Below are 21,402 nucleotides of genomic sequence, written 5' to 3'. Positions count from 1 at the left end.
GAGAGAGAAAGAGAAAGAGAGAAACCTAAATCGGGGGGAGAAACATTGACCAGTTGCCTTCCTGTATGCGCCCTGACTGGGGATTGAACCCACAACTTGGGTATGTGCCCTGACCAGGACTCAAATCTGCGACCTTTCGGTCTATGTGGCGATGTTCCAACGAAAGTCATGGTTTTGACTTTTATTTACTTTATTAAAAGATAATTTTTGGAAAAAGATAAAATTATGTCTTTTATATAGATTTAATAATGAACATGAATTAAAGAATTAACTCATGATATGAGGGAACCAAGTAGGTGTTATAACAGGGTCCAAGAAAGTCAGCACAGCACAGATTTATATGAGGTAAAGAAATGTTGAGATGACCTGTAAATGGAAGTAAAACTACAGAGGGTAGGAAGTCAGTTAAAACACTGTCAGGCAGGTCACAATGCACATCTCAGATCAGTTAACTATAACTGGCAAAGAGTTACAAAATACCTCAAAGATAATAATAGGACTGGAATTCATTAACCCTGGAGGGTATTACTATGTAAAATGCATAGTTTCCATTAGAACACAGATTATTTTGCTTTGATTTTACATTTACATAGGAAATGTTTATATTTATATTATATATTATTATGTAATTAACAGTTGTTTAGTTTTCATTCTCCATATCAGGGGTTAGGACATTTTTTATTTAAAGGTCCAGATAGCAAATATTCCAGGTTTTGTGAAACACATATGATTTCTGTCATGTATTCTTTGTTTTATTATTTTTATTTTCTCTCTACAACTTGTTCCGAGTGTAAGAACTACTATTAGCTTCTGTGCTGTATAGAGACAGGTTACAGGCTGTATTTTGCTGACTTTGCTTTATACAAATAATTTGAAATTTAACAACAGTCTTTTCATAACATCAATTTCCAAATCTTGAGATCTTTATTTTGGTAAATCATGTACATGCAAACACAAACTCATTCTCCTGAGAAAGCTCATTGACGCAATGTCGTTATTTTCTGTTAGTCTCTGCAAGTTTCTCAGTGCTTTCATGTGGCTCAGTGACACCCAAGGACAGCGCAGTGGGAGGGATGACCCTAGCTACAGGCTGGACAGAGGTGTGTAGGGGAGGAAAACTTTTCTTCTACCTTTCTGATTTTATTTATTTGGTGACTCTAATAATTAAATCAACATAAGGCAGATTGACAGGAATAAAGGCAAATATAATTTTGTATGTACAGGAGCCCGGAAGATATGAGGCTCAGTTGAAGCTTATATGCTGCCCTGAGCTAAGGCATGGGAGTATGGACCTGGGACTTCAAAGCTGGGGAGAGTAATTTATAGGTTAATAGAAAGAGCAGGTATTTGGTCATTCCATGTCTACCCTGCCATACAGATCGGTCCTGCAGATAAAAAAAATTATCTCTGGCAGTAACTTTCTCTTTCCTGTGATAGGCCAGGCCCCTGATATAAATTCTTCTAAGTAGTTAAGGGAGAGGTAAAAATTATTCTTGAGTCAGCCTTAAATAATTCACATGCCAAAGGGGTGCCTTTTTGAGGTGGCAAATTCAGCTTCCCTTCAGGGGTATTGCATGCAGGAAAATTTAAATAATAATAAAGCTGAATACAAGTTGGTCTATCCAAGTTCATTTCAAGAGTAAATTCACCTTCTACTTCCATCTGTGATGCACTAACAAAGACCTGATTTAGTTTCCTCCTCGAAACAACAAAATGTACAAACTGTGAAACAAAGTGAAGACATTGGCTGTCAGGCAGTAAAGAACAGTGCCTCACCTGAAGGAAGTCACCAGAACAGGGTGCAGCTAAGTGGAACCCAGGCAGAGCTTAGCACTGTCACTGAGATGAAGTGACAGAGCTGGGGGCCTGGGGAAGCCAAAACAGCCAGAGTCCCCAAGGTAGAGTAGAAATGAGGAGAGAGCTGCATGAGCAAGAACTCTAGAGAACTCCAGAGGATCCTCCTCCAAGATTGAGTTGAATACTTTTCAGTGCATGCACATGAGAACACCACCCAAGGTAGGAGAAGAAAACACCAGAAAGAATTAGAGGGACCAGTGCCTAAACGTTACATCTGGTATTGAATAGTGCTTATTTCCAGCAGTGAGAGTGGAAAACCCCATAATTCTGAAGGTATTTGTTAGAGTACCTTCAGAAGGGTCTTATCTCCTTAGAGGATTAAAAAGAGAGAAAGAAAGAAAGGAAGAAAGAAAGGAAGAAAAAAAGAAAGAAAGAAAGAAAGAAAGAAAGAAAGAAAGAAAGAAAGAAATGTAAAACTACACTAAATACAGCTTAAAATCAGGACTTGAATGTATCATTTCCAAGTAACTTAGCTATGTTACAGAAAAAAATTACTCAAGAATATTTGTGAAACTATAAAAATTTCCAGCAACTGGGAACCTAAGATTCACACTATCTGGCATTCAATTATAAATTTCCAAGCATTCAAAGGAGAAGGGACACAAAAGCATACTTAGGAGAAAAAGTCATCATCAGAACCGACCCTGAAATGTCATGAGTAGTAGAAATAGTACACAACTGTATTAAAAGAACTATTTGACTGTGTTCCCTGTGTTTGGGATATTAGAGAAAAGAATGAAAGTATCAGTAGAGACATGAAAGTTATTTTTTTTAAAAAAGATCCAAGTTAAACTTCTAGAGATAAGCAATTGAATGAAGTGAAAAATACAACGGATGGACTTAACTTCAAGTAGACAGTTGACAGGTAAAGTGCAGTGAAATTGAAGATAGAGCAATAGAAACTCTCCAGAATGAAGCAGGGAGAAAAAAGACTGGAATGAGGCAGGTGTGGGGCGACCCTGAAAAATGTATTAGTAAACTGTAAGGAAACTTTAGTGGCCCAAAAATACATGTAGTGATGTCAGTGGGGATGGTGGAGTAAGGACTCTGAAAATCTCCTTTGTAAAAATGATACTGGCAAAAATGGTCAGAATCAACCTTTTTTCTGAGATTAATGAAAGGAAGTTAACCAAAGGCTTGCAGCAATTAGGAAGCATTTATTCAAGGAAAACAACTGAATCTCAGTAAGAAGAGCAAACTTTGTGGTGTTTTCACTTGCTCTTACCTCCCTGCCAAACCCTCCAGCTCTAGTAGCCTTGAAAACCACCATTCTGGCGACCGCTGGAGGGGTATATGGTGCTAGAGCTCTGTAGAAACCCTACTTCCATAGAATGGTCATTAGTTGACCTGTCCAGCGATCCTCTGGAAGACCCCGCTTACAAAGTTTGTCTTTATTTGATCTCACTCAGTGCTTTTCCAGTGCCAACAATTCTTTATGGGAGAGTAGGTATTTGTCACAATTGTTTAACATACCTGCTGACTTAAGTGGCATGTATCATTAGAACAATAAACAGGCTAATCAAAAGCTTAAAAGGAAAGCTGGGGAGTAACATGTTCACATGGGGCTTTGAAGAAGCTCTGACACATTCCTGGGAATCTAGAAGACTGTACAAATGTTTAGGGCAACAAGCGTGCTAAAGAAATACCTGCAAAAGGCCTAAGCTCTCAGCTTTGGCTGACATTGAGGCTCTATACAAGTTGGAAGAGAAGGCTAAGGCAGAGTTGTCTCCTGGGTGATGAAAGTGTGCTCCAGCACACACAAAGCTCTGTGGCAAAGACTGGGAGACTTAATGGTTCCAGGTGGTTAAAGAAATCTTGTCTAATTAGTAGCTAACTACTCAGCTAACCAAGCAGAGTAGCCACACAACACAAAGAATATAGACTACATAGAATTCATGTAGAAAAGTCACTACCTACCACTCCCCACCACCAGAAACAGGAGTGGGAAAGATATGTGTGAGTGGATTCCAAAAGGAGATGCAGATTGAAAAGCCATTTGAAGAAATAATGCTGAAAATTTTCCCGGTTTCCTAAGTTCATAGATCCAAGGAATTTAAAGAACTCAACTATAAAAAATATGACTAGTACTGCAGTGAGGTGCATTATAATCAGAATGCTTAGAACTAATGAGCAATAAAAAGAAAAATGTAGAAGTGACCAGTGACTACAGGAATATTGCAAATAAAGGCACAAAAACAAAGATGACAGCATATTTCTTATCAGAAGCAAAGAAAGCCAGAAAACAGAGCAAGGACATCTTTAAAGTCCTTAAAGAAAAAAAACTGTTCACTTTATTAAAAGAGAAAAGAAAAACGGACTACTGTTTACCAAGGAGCTGACAGAATTTAAAGCTGTAGTCTAATAATAGTCATTGTGAATGTAGTGTTTGATTTTTTTCCCCCGGGTGTACGTAGCCAGGAAGTCCTCTGAAACTGCACTAATGTTACTGGTTTGTGACACAGGGAGGGACTCTAGAACTTAGATGGGAGAAGCTTCTCACTCTACGTTAGTCAAGAAAGGCTCATAAATGAAGTTACGTCTACATTGAATCTTAAAGGTTAAGTCATTTGTAAGATGGATAAGAGGACCATGAAAGGGAATTCTGATCCTTTTAAGTAGTTTGAGACCTTCAGATGGCTGGAGATACTGTTAAGAGTGTTCAGGGAGAAGATGAGGAGAATGTTCAATGAGAGAATATTAAAAGAAATCTTGTAAGATCTGTTATATTGTTAGAACTTGATCTGGTAGCTTATAAGAAGCCACTGGAGATTTTAAACATAGAAGCAATTTTTTTTTTCTCTTTAAGCAAAGCAGAGTCCTGATGAAATTAGTGTTTTTAGAAAAGCACTTTAGTGATAATGTAGGGTGATTAGAGTGGTACCCGAGTAGTAGCTGAGAACTGATATGTCATAATCAACGTAATTTATCAATGAGAGGAACATTTGTCATTGTGGAAGAGAGGAAGGAAACTCAGGCTGTTTAAGGGGGTGAGTTCACTAGATCTGATCCTCCGATTTCTAGTTTAAGAGGTCTAAATGGATGGTGGTGGCCTTACAAAAGCCTCCATTTTTATTTTTAGAGCATGGTATTTTATATTACACACTTTATAACTTTAAATTTTGGAAGTTTCGCTGAAGTTTTGTAAGCACTCAGAAAACACTGTGCAATAAGGGAACCTTAATAATAAGAGTGGATGAACTACACCCATAATTACCTGTGTTCTTGAACAAACTTTTTAAAGTTAAAGTTTGAACAATATTCTTCCTCTCTGATAAATTTGGAACCATTTGGCAGGTAACTTAATAAAAGGTATAGCTGTAGAAATGAAAGTATTCCCTCTTCAACAGACTGAATGTGAGGATGTAGCTTAGGTTCATAGGAACAGCGGGCTCCCTAAATTCTGAACTCCCAAATTCTACTGACCCATCCAGTCCCTCCTGGCACTGAAGACCTCGGCCCAAGAGAAAGCCCCCCAAATTACAGCACCGAGGAACAGACCAGAATATAGGCTTTCTGCAGACAGCCTGTTCTTGAAGGGAAGAACAGCACAGAGGCCTAGTTTCTCATCCCTAAAGGGCCAGCCAGGGTGGCATGAATACATGAGGGGACCTGGAAGCTCATACACTAGCTGACTGCTGTCCCTTCCCATGAAAAATCAAGCCAGGGGAAAGGTGTTTTTCTCTGTCAGTGGCACTGCTAAGGCTGGGAACCATTACTGGGAAATCAAATAGCAGATTTATTGTAGGTATAGTTTTGGAATTTCAGAGCTGACAGTGATCTTGGAGACCACTTACTTCACTCCTTTTGTTAAAAATGGGGAAAGTGTGGGCCTAAAAAAGGTCAACTTACTTAAGATAACACCAGTGGAAGAGCAGATCCTCTGAGTCATCATGCCAAGATCTATTTATAAGTAGGAATGCTAATGTATTATCTTTTCATTAGAAAATTAAGTGAATTTTCTCATTTCCATCTTTGTGTGCAGAACACCAAAATGTGAGAATATTAAAGACAATGAAGCAAGTTCATAATTCAGTTCCATTAAAACAACTATCATCTTTAATATTTTTTTCAAGTGTTTCGAACACATAAACCTCCTACTGAAGTAAAACTGACATCCAAATTTGAATGTTTGCTGAGGAGGGTTCAGTTTAGTTCCTGTGAAAGGACTTATTTTGCCACCTGCCTTTTTCATAGAGAAAAATTCTGAACGAATACAAGGTAGTATCAAGAATACACTATAACACACCTGGAAATTACTGTTCTAACATCAGCTTTGTTTAACTGTAATCTTGGATTACCTCCCTTGAAACTAAGAGATTAAACCAGGTATGACAAACATGTTTGTTTTCTCCTTCCCCTAACTTGATCAATTAGCAGCGAACCCAGTGAAAATGGTGGGGAGATGGATGGACTTAGCTAGCATTATTTACCTGGTGAACCCACCACATGGAAGGGATGGTATTTATGGTAATTATAGGCATTCCTAGTTGGGCAATTGCCAAGATCCCATCTGGCTGTAAAATTCTGTAATCATATATTATAGAAGCTATTTTTTTCCCTCTGAATTAAACTAATTTATCATTTCACTGGGTTTTAAATAAAGGTATTCTTCAGACTAATCAGGATGGCATACTTATCTATAGATATAACTCAGGGGACCAGTCTTCTATTTTCATATAATGAAAAAAATCATTCCATATAAACACACAAAGCCCTGGTGAACTCAGCCCAGAATACTTCAGCTGAAGCATAGGTTAGTTTTTGCTAAGCATAAGCAGTGATTTTCCACTGAGCAGACCCTCAGCCAGATTTCTGAAAGAAGAGAATGTAAGTTGACTTCCGTGTAGCTTATTCTCAGAATTAAACCACAGTGTTCCATTAACTAAACTCTCTTGAATAGGAAGCACCATCAAGATCTTTGTTGTCCAGGATCAAGGTTTTGGTAGTGTTTTGTATTCAAGGTCAAAACTCAAATGTTTCTTTTTTTTCCTTTCTGTCAATGATACCTTAATTGTCAAGCACAGTTTCTAAATTGCTTGGCACAAATATGCTTATTACATTAAAAAATTATGATGATTTTACTTTACATTTAAGTTTTATAAAACACAATGTCTTTTTGTTCCTCAGTCTCATCATTGCAAACTTAGTTATCACTATATAAATTACCACTGGAAGTGCTATTAAAATATATTTTAAATTAATATAAAGCCAGACAAACTTGCTTTTATAGTATGTAGAAAGACTTATGTTCCTTGATTATTCAAGATTTGGTAATGAGTGTTTTTAAAATAACATTTATTATTCTTTCATTTATTTACTAAAGCTCTGTTTATAAAAAGCCAGAAAAAATATAAAGAAAATAAGATCATTTATAATCCTAGTATCCAGAAATTATATGATCTATATATATATAAATAATTGAAATCATTCATATATTCTGGCTATGTGTACACACACGTTGTGTTATCTTTCCACATACCATATACTGAACGTTTTTTGTGTCATTAAATAATCTTACAGAGCATGGTTGTTATATTGTCAGTGTGTTGCATCTTATGGCTGTGCCATTATTTATTCATTTTTCCTTTTTCTGACATTTAGATTTATTCAGAATTTTTCCCTGTTGTAAACAGCGCTGTGATTAATGTCAGTGTACACAAATGTTCCGTTATATCTATGATTTCATTAGATTAAATTCTTAGAATCCATTAGGTCAATTGATACTGAAGTTTTTAAGACTTTTAACACATTTCCCTCTAGAAAGTTATGCCAGTTTATTTTATTCACAGTGCATTAGAATGATAGCTCATTTATTCCTTTGCCTGGTTTTGAATCTTTGTAGATGAAAAATGCTATATTTAATTTGCATTTTGTTAGTTACTAGTAAGTATGAATTTCCCTCCTATTTATTGGACCTTTGCAGTTGGTGTGTGTGTGTTTCTATTACAGCTAGTCCCACTTTTCTCCCAATGGCTTCTCCCCACCCGCCCACCCCTTCTCCCACAGTCAATCCCCACCCCCATTGTCCATGTCCATGGGTCATTTATACCTGTACCTTGACTAGACCCTTCCCCTTCTTACCCCTCATATGTGTGTTTTATATAGGGATGCTTATTTTATATTTTGGCATTTTAAATAATGCTTCATCTCCTAAAGCTGTATGGCATGGGGCAGAGAGCATGAACTTTTAATTCATCCAGGCCTGGGCTTGGATTTCAGTTGTCACTTAGATATTTTCCATGTGTCTTTGGGCAAAACTACCTGTCATCTATGAGCCTGAAGTTCACTGATCTGCAAAATAGGACCACGATGAGATTTAAACGAGTCACTCAGTGATAGCTACAGTTATCCTCCTCTTCCTTATCTCTTCATTATCATCTCCCTGTCATTGCTCTGTTAAGATCTTTTTAAGCAAGATTGAAGCAAAGGTTCAACCAAGTCTGCTTTTTGCCCAAAAACAGTGGGTAGGTAGGTGCTCCTTATGGTCCCCCTAATGGTCACTGTTGAAATCTTCTTTTCACTACTTATTAATGGAAGCTGATTGATATATACAGAGTGGGGCAAAAATAGATTTAGCCCTGGCTGGTATGGCTCAGTGGATTGAGCACTGGCCTGTGACTTTAAAGGTCACTGATTTGATTCCAAGTCAGGGCACATGCCTGGGTTGCAGGCCAGGTCCCTCTTTCTCCCTCCCTTCCCCTCTCTCTAAAAGTAAATAAATAGAAATCTTAAAAAAATAGATTTAGAGTTGTTTGTATGGAGAATAATACAATAATTAATAAATAATAATGCAAGAATAAACTCTGTTTTTGTATTCACAACTATAAGCCTACTTTTGCTTGCTCTATATTTACATTATATGCCATGAGAAAGGAGTAGAAAGAGCCAGCAACAGAACAGGCCCAACTACCAGAGAAGCAGCTTTTTCTGTTCTGTGTCCGATACTACCTCTTGTTAAGGGCTGGCTCCCTGTGTTGCATTTTTTATGCTCCTGGTAAGAGCTGCCAGAATCTCAGTGCCCTAAACGCCAAAGCTTTAGTGGAAGCCAACAGGGTAGAGCAGACAGTGACGAAGATTCCTTGCCAGCTTATCTAGAAAACTTGAACAACTATTTAAATGAATGAATGGGGCACCTGTTCAAGGGAGTTTAGTTACAGAATTTCCAAAAGAACTGTATTTATCAAAAAGTGGCCCTTCTAAGCCACTTCTCTCAACAAACATCTGTTGGGTAGGTACCCTGTGTCAGGCACAGCGTCAAATGTTGGAGACGCAGGCAGGACTAAGACGCTAGTCTTTTGTTGAAAAGACCAAATAGGGATAAGATTTAAATACATATATTATTATTCACAAATATAAAGCAGGATGTAAGTACTAAATATTTGATAGAGGACTCAAGGAGTTTTGGAGAAGGAAGTAATTGAATATTGGAGGATATTATCATAATGAACCTCTAAAATATTCAACAAATTGATTACTGTATTTTGAAACAGTTCTCTTTGTTTCTTTCTAAATGAAAAGGCGAGGCACAGTTTTCCTTTGTCTCAAACTTTGCTTCTAAGTGCTTTGGCTACATCAGATTGAGTCACAGGAGAGAATGAGCATCTGAGTACGTCACATTTAGGACATGGGGCACACACTTGTACCCTCCCAATGTCAGTGTGGTAGGTGGAGATGACATGGCAACAGATTTTGGTGGACTTGAGCTCTTACACACTGAATTGTTTGTGGGTTTTTTAGGGGGAGGGGGCGGGGCTTGAGAGAGACCATCAAATGAAGTTTCTCATGGGTAGACCAACATGACCAGAATACAGAACTGTAAAAGTGACTGCTGGGTTTTAATCAGCAAGTCTGCCAAAGTTGTGACACATTGGGGCCTTAACCAACCCCAAATTATCTAGGGACAGATGCTGGACCCAAGGCTACAAAGGGAGCCAACCACTTTTATATATTTACACATTTAATTCAGTGTCTAACCACAATTGAAATACTTGAAATTTCTCCCTTTTCAACCAGAGAAACCAATATTTGATATTATTATATCTCTCAAATGATCATTTTTCATAAACAATTAAGTCAGTTATCCTTGACTGTCCTATTCCTACCAATACAATTTTTATATTAGCATTTCACAATACATTTAAAAAATGATCAGCTCTACCAAAGTGACTTCTCTTGTCAGTCATACTAAACTGATCAAAAAGGGGAGCATTAAAAAATTTCTTAGTAGAAGCTAAGTGGCCTTTAATAAAGGAGATTAGTGGTCTTTTTCATATTATCTACAATAGAATAGAAAATTAATTTTAATAACAAATATTTATCCTTTGGTAATACCTGACTTCATTAAGACCATGTTATTAAGTCATCTCCTCTAATATATAGCCTTGTAAATGATTATACTGATGGGACACTGTAATAGGCTTATCTGGCTAATAGATGAACACTAAAGGTCATCCCCAGTTATGTATATGTGAAGACTTCTTTGTTTTGAAGTTGTAAGTTTTATTTTAAAGTTTTTAATGATTGGGGCTCCCTTTTATCTTTTAAAGGTCACTTTTCTTTTGTTCAAAAGCAGTTCTGATTTAAGGTTTCATGTGTATATATAGACCACTGATGATTATAAAATACCCATTGCTTTTAAGACATTGTATTGTTAATAGTAGGTGATACTGGGTGTGGTAAACATTTCACAATGTAGCCATACATTAAACATCATGTTGCTAAATAGTTATTTCATGTTAAATAGATACAATTTTTGTTAATTATACTTTAATAAAGCTGGAGAAAAAAAGAAAAGAAAAAACCCCAAACCAGTAGGTGATAAAAAGATGAATAAGACTACCATACACAAAAAAGCTGACAGCTTATTTGAATAGAAAATGTGGCCACAGATAAATACAATATGTAGCAGAATATGATAATTCTGTAGGATGGATGCAAAAAATGCGAAAGAAAGCTTTGCAAATATATAACAAAGCAGTGTGTTTTTAGATGATGGAGTAAGTGAAAGGAAGTAGTGTTAGGGAAAGGCTAGCGATGTAGGCAGGAGTCAGATCTTGGAGAATTCTGATGTCCTTATAAAATATTTGAGCTTTATTCATGAGGGAAAGAAGAATGTCGGGAGGCTTTTTAGAGCATCCTCTCCCATTAGAAAATAATAGTTGGCCACTATACAAAATTGGAAAGTACAGAAAAAAGTTCTGAAGAAATGTAGTATCACTGATCAATTCACACTCTCTTTCTGTTCCCCACCCCAATCTTGTCTCTGACTTCTGTCCCTGATTCACCGTGCCGTGATTAAAGCCACAGTTTGGGAATGGTACTTAGAGGTGGCATGTAATAAGTTTTAGAAGAGCAGATTGTAATGGATATATTGCAAAATAATTTAATTATTAGGGATCTGAGCAGTCAGAAAGGAATGAGAACAAGAATCCCTTTAAAGATAAAATCAACAGGAAATTTCAACTACTTTTAAGTGAGTGTGTATGAGGAAATGTAAAGGAAGATTAGTTCTATGACTGACTGCCTTTTCAAGCCCACGTGACCAAAAGGATCTGGCTCACATCAAACGGGAGAGACCTTACAGGAGGCAGAGGCTGGGAGACAGCAGTTTTTATTTGGGGTACTTTGATTTTGAGGTGCTTCTGTGAAGGCACTGCACTCATCCAGAGTGTGGGCTGTCTGTATGGAATCAGGGATCCAGGCCACAGTGACTGTTGCATCCTCTTCACTGTTTACAGAGCATTCACCTGTTTTTAACATATCACCACTCGGCTTTGCTGGCATCTTCTTTTTTTATGGACAATTTCTGAGGTTGTGGAGACAATTGATTTAAGAAGCACAGCAGTGCACATGGTATTTACAAAGCCATTTCTTTTACAAGACATATGTGTGAGGTCAAAGTTAGTGGGATTCAAGGGTCAGTGATCTCCAGGTTTGACCATTAATCGTATGGTAATGGAATAGATGGCAGCTTCCCCCTCAAACATCCCAAGAGTGATGTGACAGCTCTGTCCTGCACATGGTTATCGTGTTTTCTATAAAGCACTCCTGCCCTTTAGGTTTTGCTTATAAATAAGGGAAGCATAAGACAGATCCCATTTGTAGATTTCATGTATGTTTACGTTGTCAGGGTTGATCCAGAATCAGTCAATTATATTTGACTGTAGTTCTTGGAGAAGTCTAAATGGAAGGGTCAGTTTGTTTATAAGAAAGCAGAGTCTTTCGTGCTTTATGGGGTAACATGATTAATTTTAACATCGGATCACAGCTGGCCAGAACAGTTCCTTTTGTGGAAGTCTTGGGGTTCCAAACTCAGCCCTGTACCATAGCATCAGTAGATCCGTATGTACATATGCATTCCCTAGCAATTGGTGATTTGTGTTTCAGTCTTGTTTTCTCAGTTTTTCCACCATCTGATGTCTGGCCTCAGCTTGCAGAGTTTAAAAATTAGGCATATGTCACTCATGACCTTTACAAAAATTAAAATTTTTAATTGGCTAAGTTGGTCTCAGTTGGTGCTAGAAATGTTTGCTAAAAGTTTTTTTTTTCTTTCCCTACCCTCTGTCAGCATCTGAACCTATTTGATGTTTTAGAAGATTGTGCAACCTTTATTTTTATAATTTGATTCCTGGTAGAGAATGATAAACTTCATGAATGGATTCTCTTTCCAGATTCCAGCACACAACTGAAGTACAGTACAAGATTTTAGGTAAACCTTTACCTTTTGTGATTTCTACGTAATTTCCCCCTGAAAACATTACAGATATAGTCAGTAGAGGAGGCCTTTTGTTGCTGTCGTCGCTCACATGCCTCTGCTGTCCTGGCCGACCCTGGAAGCAGAACTTCAGTTCTCAGGGTCTTGCTTTCCTCATGCTCCTCTGAGGCTGAGGATGCCTGTGTTCTAACTTCCCAGTCTTTCCGCGAGGGCAGTGAGCCCCTGTGCCTGCCTCCCTTCTGTGTTGTGTGGACTACTGGACCCACCAATGGGGACAGCTGAGGGAACCTCATCTAGTACCTTCAGGGCCTATGCTCCCACTAAGTCCTCCAAAAAGGGGTGCAGACAGAGAATTGCTAGAGCTGCTAGCTCATCTCATCTTCTAATTCTGGTCCCCTCTCCTCTTCTTCATAAACCCCTGTTCTCTTTCTGGGTTTGAGCACGTGAACTTCATTCACACAACAGATCATATGCCGTAAATCTCTCACTGTGTGCTTTTTCCCCGTCTCCTATCATTCACTCACCACTCCAATTTTGGCCATATTGAATTACTTCCTGTTGTATCTGTTCTACTCTTTTATTCCTATCTTGTCCATGCTACTCTTTCTCCCAGAATGTCTTCCACGTACCTTCCCTTACCCACGTATCATTTGCTGATGCTAACCATAGCTGGCTGAAGTTTGCGCTTTTAAGGTCTCTTAAGAATCCTTTCTTGCTCACCTTTCCTCCTTTTTACCCCAGGCGGGATTGCGTTTCTCCCCTATGTGGCCCACAGCATCATCTTCATCCCTGATTTATAGATCTTATGCTGGTTATAGTCACTGGTCTGAGATAAATTAAGTATTTCCAGTAGGAACCATAGTCCAACCACTGAACTGATGCTCAATAAAAATTTGAAGTAAGAATCAATGGCTCAAAAAGCAGAGGGAGTGTCAAGGATAATTATGCTGACATCTGCTGGCATCTTTCATGGGCTCAGTAGTTTGAGAAGCTTCTACTATCTGCTTTGACTTTTAGAATAGAATGTAAATTAAATGGGAATCTTTATGTGGATTAGATTTTTTTGAAATTGTTTCTTATGTGTACTGTTTACCTCAAGACTTGGTACAGGCATATACCAAGAGTAATGTGTACTCTTACTACTTATAATAAACACTCATTTTTTCTATTCTATTGTTTTCTGTTTAACTTTTCTCAGTGCTGTTCATGACCCATTCGATTGGTTTCATAAAATCCTATAGGTCACAGTCAACATTTTGGAAGCCACTGCTCTAAATTATTGTACTTTGTCCTATGATGAAGACTTGAAGTGCAGGTATACCAGTCAGGGTTCAACCAGAGAAACTGAACTGGTAGGAGATATATGTTAAGAGATTTATTACAAGGAATTGGCTTATGCAAGCTGGGAGGCAGTGTGGGACTCTGCAACAAGCTGAAGCTACTGTCCACAGGCAAAATTTCTTCTTCCTCCTGGAAGCCTCAGCTCTGCTCCTGAGGCCTTTAAATCAGGTCCACCAGTTACATAGGCTAATCTCCCTCACTTAAAGTCGACTGATTGTGGACTTGAATCACATCTACTAAATACCTGATGGCATTGCTTAGATTAGTGTTTTTATTGAAAAATTTTCAACTACAGTTTACATTCAATATTATTTTGTATTGGTTTCAGGAGTATGACATAGTGTTTAGATAAATATATACTTTACATAGTTATTATAATATTATTGATTGTATTTCCTATGCTGTACTTTACACCCCCATGACTATTTTATAACTACCAATCTGCACTCCTCAATTCCTTCACCTTTTTTACCCAGTACCCCAACTCCCCTTCCCCCTGACAACCACCAGTCTGTTCCCTGTATCTATGAGTCTGTTTCTGTTTTATTTGTTCATTTACATTGTTCTTTAGATTCCACATATAAGTGCAATGGTATGGTATTTCTCTTTCTCTAGTTAGTGTAATACACTCTAGGTCCATTCATACTGTCTAAAATGGTAAGATTTCATTTTCTTTTCAACCAAATAACATTCCATTGTATCATTGGCAAATATGTTTTTCCATTCAATGGGTTGTCTATTCATTCCATTGATAATTTCCTTTGTTGGGCAAAAATTTAGTTTGACGTGGTCCCGTGTGTTTATTTATTTCTTTTGTTTCCCTTGCCCAAGGAAATATACCAGAAAAAAATATTACTAAGAGAAGTGTTCAGGATTTTACTGCCTATGCTTTCTTCAAAGATTTGTGTAGTTTTGGATCTTACATTTAAGTTTTTAAATCTATTTTGAGTTTATTTTTGTATATGATATAAGAAGGTGGCCTAGTTTCATTGTTTTGCATGTATCTGTCCTATTTTTCCAACACCATTTATTGAATAGACTGTCTTTACCCCATTGTATGTTCTTGCCTCCTTTGTCGGATATTAATTCATTATATGGGATTGATTTCTGGGCTCTCTATTCTGTTCCATTGATCTATGCATCTGTTTTTATACCAGTAACCATGCTGTTTTGATTACTGTGGCCTTGTACTAGTTTGATATCAGATATTGTGATCCTTCCAACTGTGTTCTTCTTTCTGATTGATGTGGCTATTAGGGGTCTTTTGTGGTTCCATATAAATTTTTGGAGTATTCTAGTTTTGCTAGGCATTGTATTGAATCTATAGATGGCTTTAACAATGTGAATTTTTCCTATCCATGAGCATGGTATATGCTTTCATTTGTTTGTATCTTCCTCAGTTTCTTTCTTTAGTGTCTTATAATTTTTCAAATGCAGGTCTTTTACCTCTTCGGTAAAATTTATTCTTAAGTATTTTCTATGCAATTATAAATGGGATAGTTTTCTTTGTTTCCTTCTCTGATAGTTCAAAATTTGTCTATAAAAATTCAACCAATTTCTGAATATTAATTTGTACCCTGCTACTTTTCTGTATTTATCAGTTCCAGTAGTTTTTTGGTGGAATCTTTAGGGTTATCTATATGCAGTATCATGTCATCTAAAAATAATGACAGTTTTACTTCTTTCTTTCCAGTTTAGATGCCTTTTATTTCTTCTTCTTGTCTACGTACTGTGGTTAGGACTTCCAGTACTGTGTTGCATGAGAGAGGTGAAAGTGTACATCCCTGTCTTGTTTCTGATCTTAAAAGAAATGCTTTTAGTTTTTCCTCATTGAGTATGATGTTAGCTGTGGGTTGTCCTATATGGCCTTTATGTTGAAATACATTTCCTGTGTCCCCACTTTGCTAAGAGTTTTATCATAAATGGGTTGTGGATTTTGTGAAAAGCTTTTTCTCCATCTATTGATAGGATTAGGTGATTTTAACCTTTCATTTTGTTTACATGGTGTATCATGTTAATTGATTTGCAGATTCTGTACCAACCTTGCATCCCAGGAATAAATCCCACTTGATCATGTTGTATATATTTTCTAATGTATTGCTCCATTCAGTTTGCTAATATTTTGTTGAGAATTCTTACATCTATGTTCATCAGGGATATTTATTGCCCTATAATTTTGTCCTTCATAGTGTCTTTATTTGATTTTAGAATTAGGATAATGCTGGTTTCATAAACTGAGATTGGGACTCTTCCTTCCTGTGAATTTTTTGAAATAGTTTGAGAAAAATAGGTTTTAGTTCTTTTTTGAATATTTGGTAAAATACACCTGTGAAATGATCTGGTTTAGGATTTCCGTTTGTTGGAAGCTTTTTTATTACTGCTTCAATTTCACTAGTTGTAATTGGTCTGTTCAAATTTTCCATTTCTTCTTGATTCAGTTTTGGGTAATTGTCTGTTTCTAGGAATTTAGCCACTTCGTCCAGATTGTTCAATTTGTTGGCATATAGATTTTTGTACTCCTCTGTATTTTTGGGGTATCAGTTGTTACTTCTCCTTTTTCATTTCTGATTTTCATTATTTAGGTCCTCTCTTTTTTTCTTGATGAGTCTGATTAAGTTTTATCAATATTGTTAATTTTTTCAAAGAACCAGTTCTTGGTTTCATTGATCTTTTGTATTGTTTTTTAGACCCTGTTTCATTTATTTCTGCTGTGATCTTAATTATTTTCTTTCTTCTGCTCACTTTAGGCTGTGTTTGTTGTTGTTTTTTTTTCAAGATCCTTTAAGTGTAAGGTTAAATTATTTATTTGAGGTTTTTCTTGTTTCTTGAGGTAGGTCTCTAATGCTATGGATTTTCCTTTTAGGACAGCTTTCACTTTGTCTCATACATTTTGAATTATTGTTTTCTCATTTTCATTTCTTTTAAGGTATTTTTGATTTCTGCCTTGATCTCCTCATTAACCCATTCATTGTTTAGTAACACATTATTTAGCCTCCATCTGTTTGTATGATTTTCTTTTTTTCCTTGTGTTTGATTTTCAGTTTTATACCACTCTGGTTAGAGAAGACCCTTGATATGATTTCAGGCTTCGTAAATTTACTGAGACTTGTTTTGTGTTCTAACATGTGGTCTATCCTAGAAGATATTCCATGTGCACTTGAAAAGAAAGTATATTCTGTTGCTTTGGGATGAAATGGCCTGAAGATATCAATGAAATCCATGTAGTGTCTCATTTAAGGCTACTGTTTCCTTGTTTATTTTCTCTCTGGAAGATGTATACATTGATGTCAATGAAGTGTTAAAATCCCTTACTATGACTATATTACTGTTGATCTCTCCCTTTATATCCATCAAGATTTCTTTATATTTTTAGGTGCTCCTATGTTGGGTATACAAGGGTTATATCTTCTTGTTGGATTGATCCCTTTATCATTATATAGTGTCCTTTTTTGTCTTTTATTATAGCCTTTGATTTAATGTCTATTTTGTCAGATATAAGTACTTCTATCCCAGCTTTCACTCCCATTTTCATGCTCATGAAATATCTTTTTTTATCTCTTTACTTTTATCTGTGTATGTCTTTTGTCCTTAGATACATCTCTTATAGATAATATGTACATGGGTTTTGTTTTGTTTTTCATTCCACTATATGTTTTTTCATTGGAACATTTAAGTCATTTATATTTAAAGTAACTATTGATAGATATGTATTTATTGCCACTTTATTCTTTATAACTGTGTTCCTCTCTCCCTCTTTTTCTCTCTGTCTTCTTAAAGAAGACCCTTTAACATTTCTTGTAATACTGGTTTGGTGGTAATAAACTCTTTTATCTTTTTATTATCTGGGAAGCTCTTAATTTCTCCAATTTTAAATGATAACCTTGCTGGGTAAAGTAGTCTTGGTTGTAGTTCCTTACTTTTCATCACTCTGAATACTTTGTGCCAATCTTTTCCAGCCTGGAATGTTTCTCTTGAGAAATCAGCTGACAGTCTTATGGGAGCTCCCTTGTAGGTAACAAACTGTCTTTCTTTTGCTGCTTTTAAGATTATCTATTTGTCTTTAACTTTTGCCATTTTAGTTATGATGTGTCTTGGTGTGTGCCTCTGTGTGTATCTTGTTTGGAACTCTCTGCACTTTCTGGACTTGAGTGTCTTTTTCCTTCACCAGGTTAGGGGAGTGATCAGTTATTTCTTCAAATAGGTTCTAAGTTCCTTGATTTCTCTTAACTCCTTCTGTCCCCCTATGATGCTGATGCTGTTATGTTTCATGTTGTCCCAAAGGTTTCTTAAACTCTCCTCATTTTTTAAACATTCTTTTTTTATTTTTGCTGCTCTGATTCAATGTCTTCTGTTACATTTTTCAAAAAAATGAAATGGAATGCTTCATGGATTTGTGTGTCATACTTGCACAGTAGCCATGTTAATCTTCTCTGTCTTATTCCAATTTTAGTAGATGTGCTACTGAGGCAAGCACTAGATTAGTGTTTGATTCAATAACAGGAACCTGTAGGCTCATCAACTTGACACATGAAAGACCACCACCATTAGTGTGTAGTGTCTGTTCATCAACACACTTCATCTAAGGAATAGGAATCCATTCTAGTTTCCCCACCACTATGATGCTCACATCACATTACTTTCTTCCACTGTTCTGAAGTTAGCATTCTTGAAATTCTTACCACTATTTGACTCAATTCAGTGTCTTTCATGTTTTTTCATTATCTTTGTGTTAGAAACCCCTCTGCCTTTAACCCACACTGTTACTTGTGATGATCTTTAAAAATGGTCAAGTTCCCTTCAAGGCTATTTTACTCTGTTTCTAGGCAAATTCTTAAGATGAGGTGCTCTTCTCAAGGTTCCTAAGAACTTAAAGTTTAGTGTTTAGTTTTTATGATGCCCTTTAGCCCTTCCATAAGAGGTATGGTCACCCTTGGGGGCTTGGCATGGGAGAGTATAAACTTTTATACCCAAGAAACTCCTATACTTTAGGAAAGTCTCACGCGGTTTTCCCAGCTTTGAGAAGCTCTCAAATGTTCTTTGGTGTGGCCACTGTCCCCCCTTCTCCTTTTTAATCTCAACACCCACATATTATATAGCACTCTTCTCCACCTGTTTTTCTGTTAAGACAATTCAAAATAATCTCCTTCCATGAGGCTTTAGAAACACAGTGGTAGCTCTGGTAGTGAAAGAATAAGTGAATACCAGCTGCTAAGACAAATGCTAGAACAGAATCTGATATACTAACTCATCCTGTTGCATCTGTACACAAGTATTAATTTCTGTGAGTGATAAATCAGCTGTTTCTCTTAGGAGATGACCCCATCCCCCAAAAAGGTGCCAATAAATGCCAGTTCAGTTTTTCTGTGATGGTGACACCTGTCCAGTGGGAACTGGACCAATGCCACCAGTTTATTTCATGCTGGCTTCCAGTTGTCAGTTTGTGAAGCATATGTCTCCAATTTAAACCAAAAATCTGGTTGAGCTGAAAGAGAACATTGCTAATTCTTCATTGGTATGTTTAATTGTTTAGAATAATTTGAAAAATACTGTGAAAAACATGAGCATCAGTGCAATTGCCCACTTTTCTATTAAACTGTCTACTGGAAAAACTCACTAATTTGAGCTTCACTGTTTTAGAATTTGTCCAAATTTAGAACAATCTAAGTTTATAATTATTTATGATAGAATTTCTTCCTGATTACTTTAATGCCATAAACTGTTTTTTGCAAGGAGAAATTAAACTCACTTTAAAAACTTGTTTATGGACTATAACAACACTTATTTGCAGATAAATGATACTAATTATAATTGAATTCTATTTTGTCAAAAGGGAATTATATAGAACCTTCTTATCTTTTTGTTTCATTAATAATTTCTGTATATTTAACCTTAACAAATCTCCACTTACCTTGAAGTATTCTTTCATTAAATGTCTCCATATATATAACTTATCCTTCCACAGAATGAACTATAGCTATTCTAAATTTGAAGATTTTATATCCTCCACTTGGTTGTTGATTATCTAGAAGTATGACGTGGTTGGTGCCAATGATAATAAAAATGTATATATTATCATGGGTTTTGTATACATTCTACAAATATATCTGGGGATATGGAAATTTACAACACTCCAAATGATATGAGAAAAACACTATCAAGATATGATTTTATTTTTCAGATGACAAAAGACTAGTTTTTTGTGCTAGAGAATATTCTATTTTAAGGGATTTGTGATGGATAATTTTATGTGTCAACTTGGATGGGACATGGTGCCCAGATACTTGGTCAGACAGTATTTTAGATGTCTCTGTGAGGCTGTTTTTGAATGAGATCAACATTTGAATTGATGGACTTTGAGTAAGGCAAATTGCCCTCTACCGTGAGAGTGGACCTCACCCAACCAATTGAAGGCCTTAATAGAAAAGGACTGACCTCCTGTGAAGCAGAGGGAGCTCTGGTAGCAGACTGACTTTGGACTTGAACTGCAGTATCAACTTTTCCTGGGGTTTCCAGCGTGCTGGCCTACCCTGCAGATTTTGGATTTGTCAGCCTTTCTATATAACCCCGTGAGCCAATTTTTAAAAATAAATCTAGTTTACTATAAATACAAATGTAATACCATATATATAATTACAGACACATCCTGTTGGTTCTGTTTTTCTGGAGAACCCTGAGAAACACAGGTTTCTTTGTTTTGCCTTTTAAACGAGCTGGCTGTGCTCTCAACTGCCCTTTATGTACAGAATGTTTATTTTTTCGCTTCCTGTTCTTTAGTTTCCCATGAAAACACTAGGCTTAGACTTAGTGACATATACCTTTGTCCTTATAGCCTTTGTCTTCATTATTATCCTTATATGCAGCGTGAATAGCTCTCTTGAGTTTCAAATTTCTTATGTAAAAATACAAAAAGTGGGCACTCTCTTTACTTGTTTGTGTCTTACTGGAACAACTGGTACAAGAGTTAATGATAATTTGTGCAAAGTTCTATATTGTCTGTAATTTACTTCTGATTACTTTATCATATACATCACAATGTTTATGGGGTTAACTTTGTTTTAGGAATCATTAATTAGCATTCCATGTACACCAATCACCAATCATGAATCCTCCCTCTAGGATTAGTTAATTAGTATTTGAAAGACCCTACTTAGAAGTCTACATTCCAGAGACAGCTACTTTAAATCTGCACAAGAAGGTTACATTAGGGATGTTATTGTACAAATTATTGGTGATATGAGTGATATTGAAAATATGTGGATTGGCCTTAGAAGTATTTTATGTGAATGGACTTTGAGTGAGACAAGGCCAGCAAGCTAATAGCCTTTGAAGTTACACCTAACTCTAGTACTCATTTGGTCCTGTTTTTTGATATGTAGCATTCTCCTGAGTGATCGAATTAGGTTAGACACATTCTACTGTAGAATACCGTCCTAACTGCTTTAAGTACACCTTTATGCAGGTTACTTGTCAGAGTACCTTAAGGACAGACA

The 21,402-nt window shown here is 36.5% G+C and overlaps 1 protein-coding gene and 1 non-coding gene across 2 annotated transcripts in view; one reads left to right on the top strand and one right to left on the bottom strand.

Annotated features, from left to right (window-relative positions):
* Nucleotides 1-21,402, top strand: part of PPP1R9A (protein phosphatase 1 regulatory subunit 9A) — a 266,168-nt gene that overhangs the window by 125,791 nt on the left and 118,975 nt on the right. The window lies entirely within an intron of this gene.
* Nucleotides 18,280-18,386, bottom strand: LOC150001515 (U6 spliceosomal RNA). Its single transcript, XR_016513268.1, has one exon. It is a non-coding gene; the product is annotated as a U6 spliceosomal RNA (small nuclear RNA).

The sequence above is a fragment of the Furipterus horrens genome, unplaced genomic scaffold (genome assembly GCF_987537825.1).
Source record: "Furipterus horrens unplaced genomic scaffold, mFurHor1.1.pri manual_scaffold_9, whole genome shotgun sequence".
Classification (NCBI taxonomy): domain Eukaryota; kingdom Metazoa; phylum Chordata; class Mammalia; order Chiroptera; family Furipteridae; genus Furipterus; species Furipterus horrens.
This window is presented reverse-complemented; position numbering and strand designations above follow the sequence as displayed.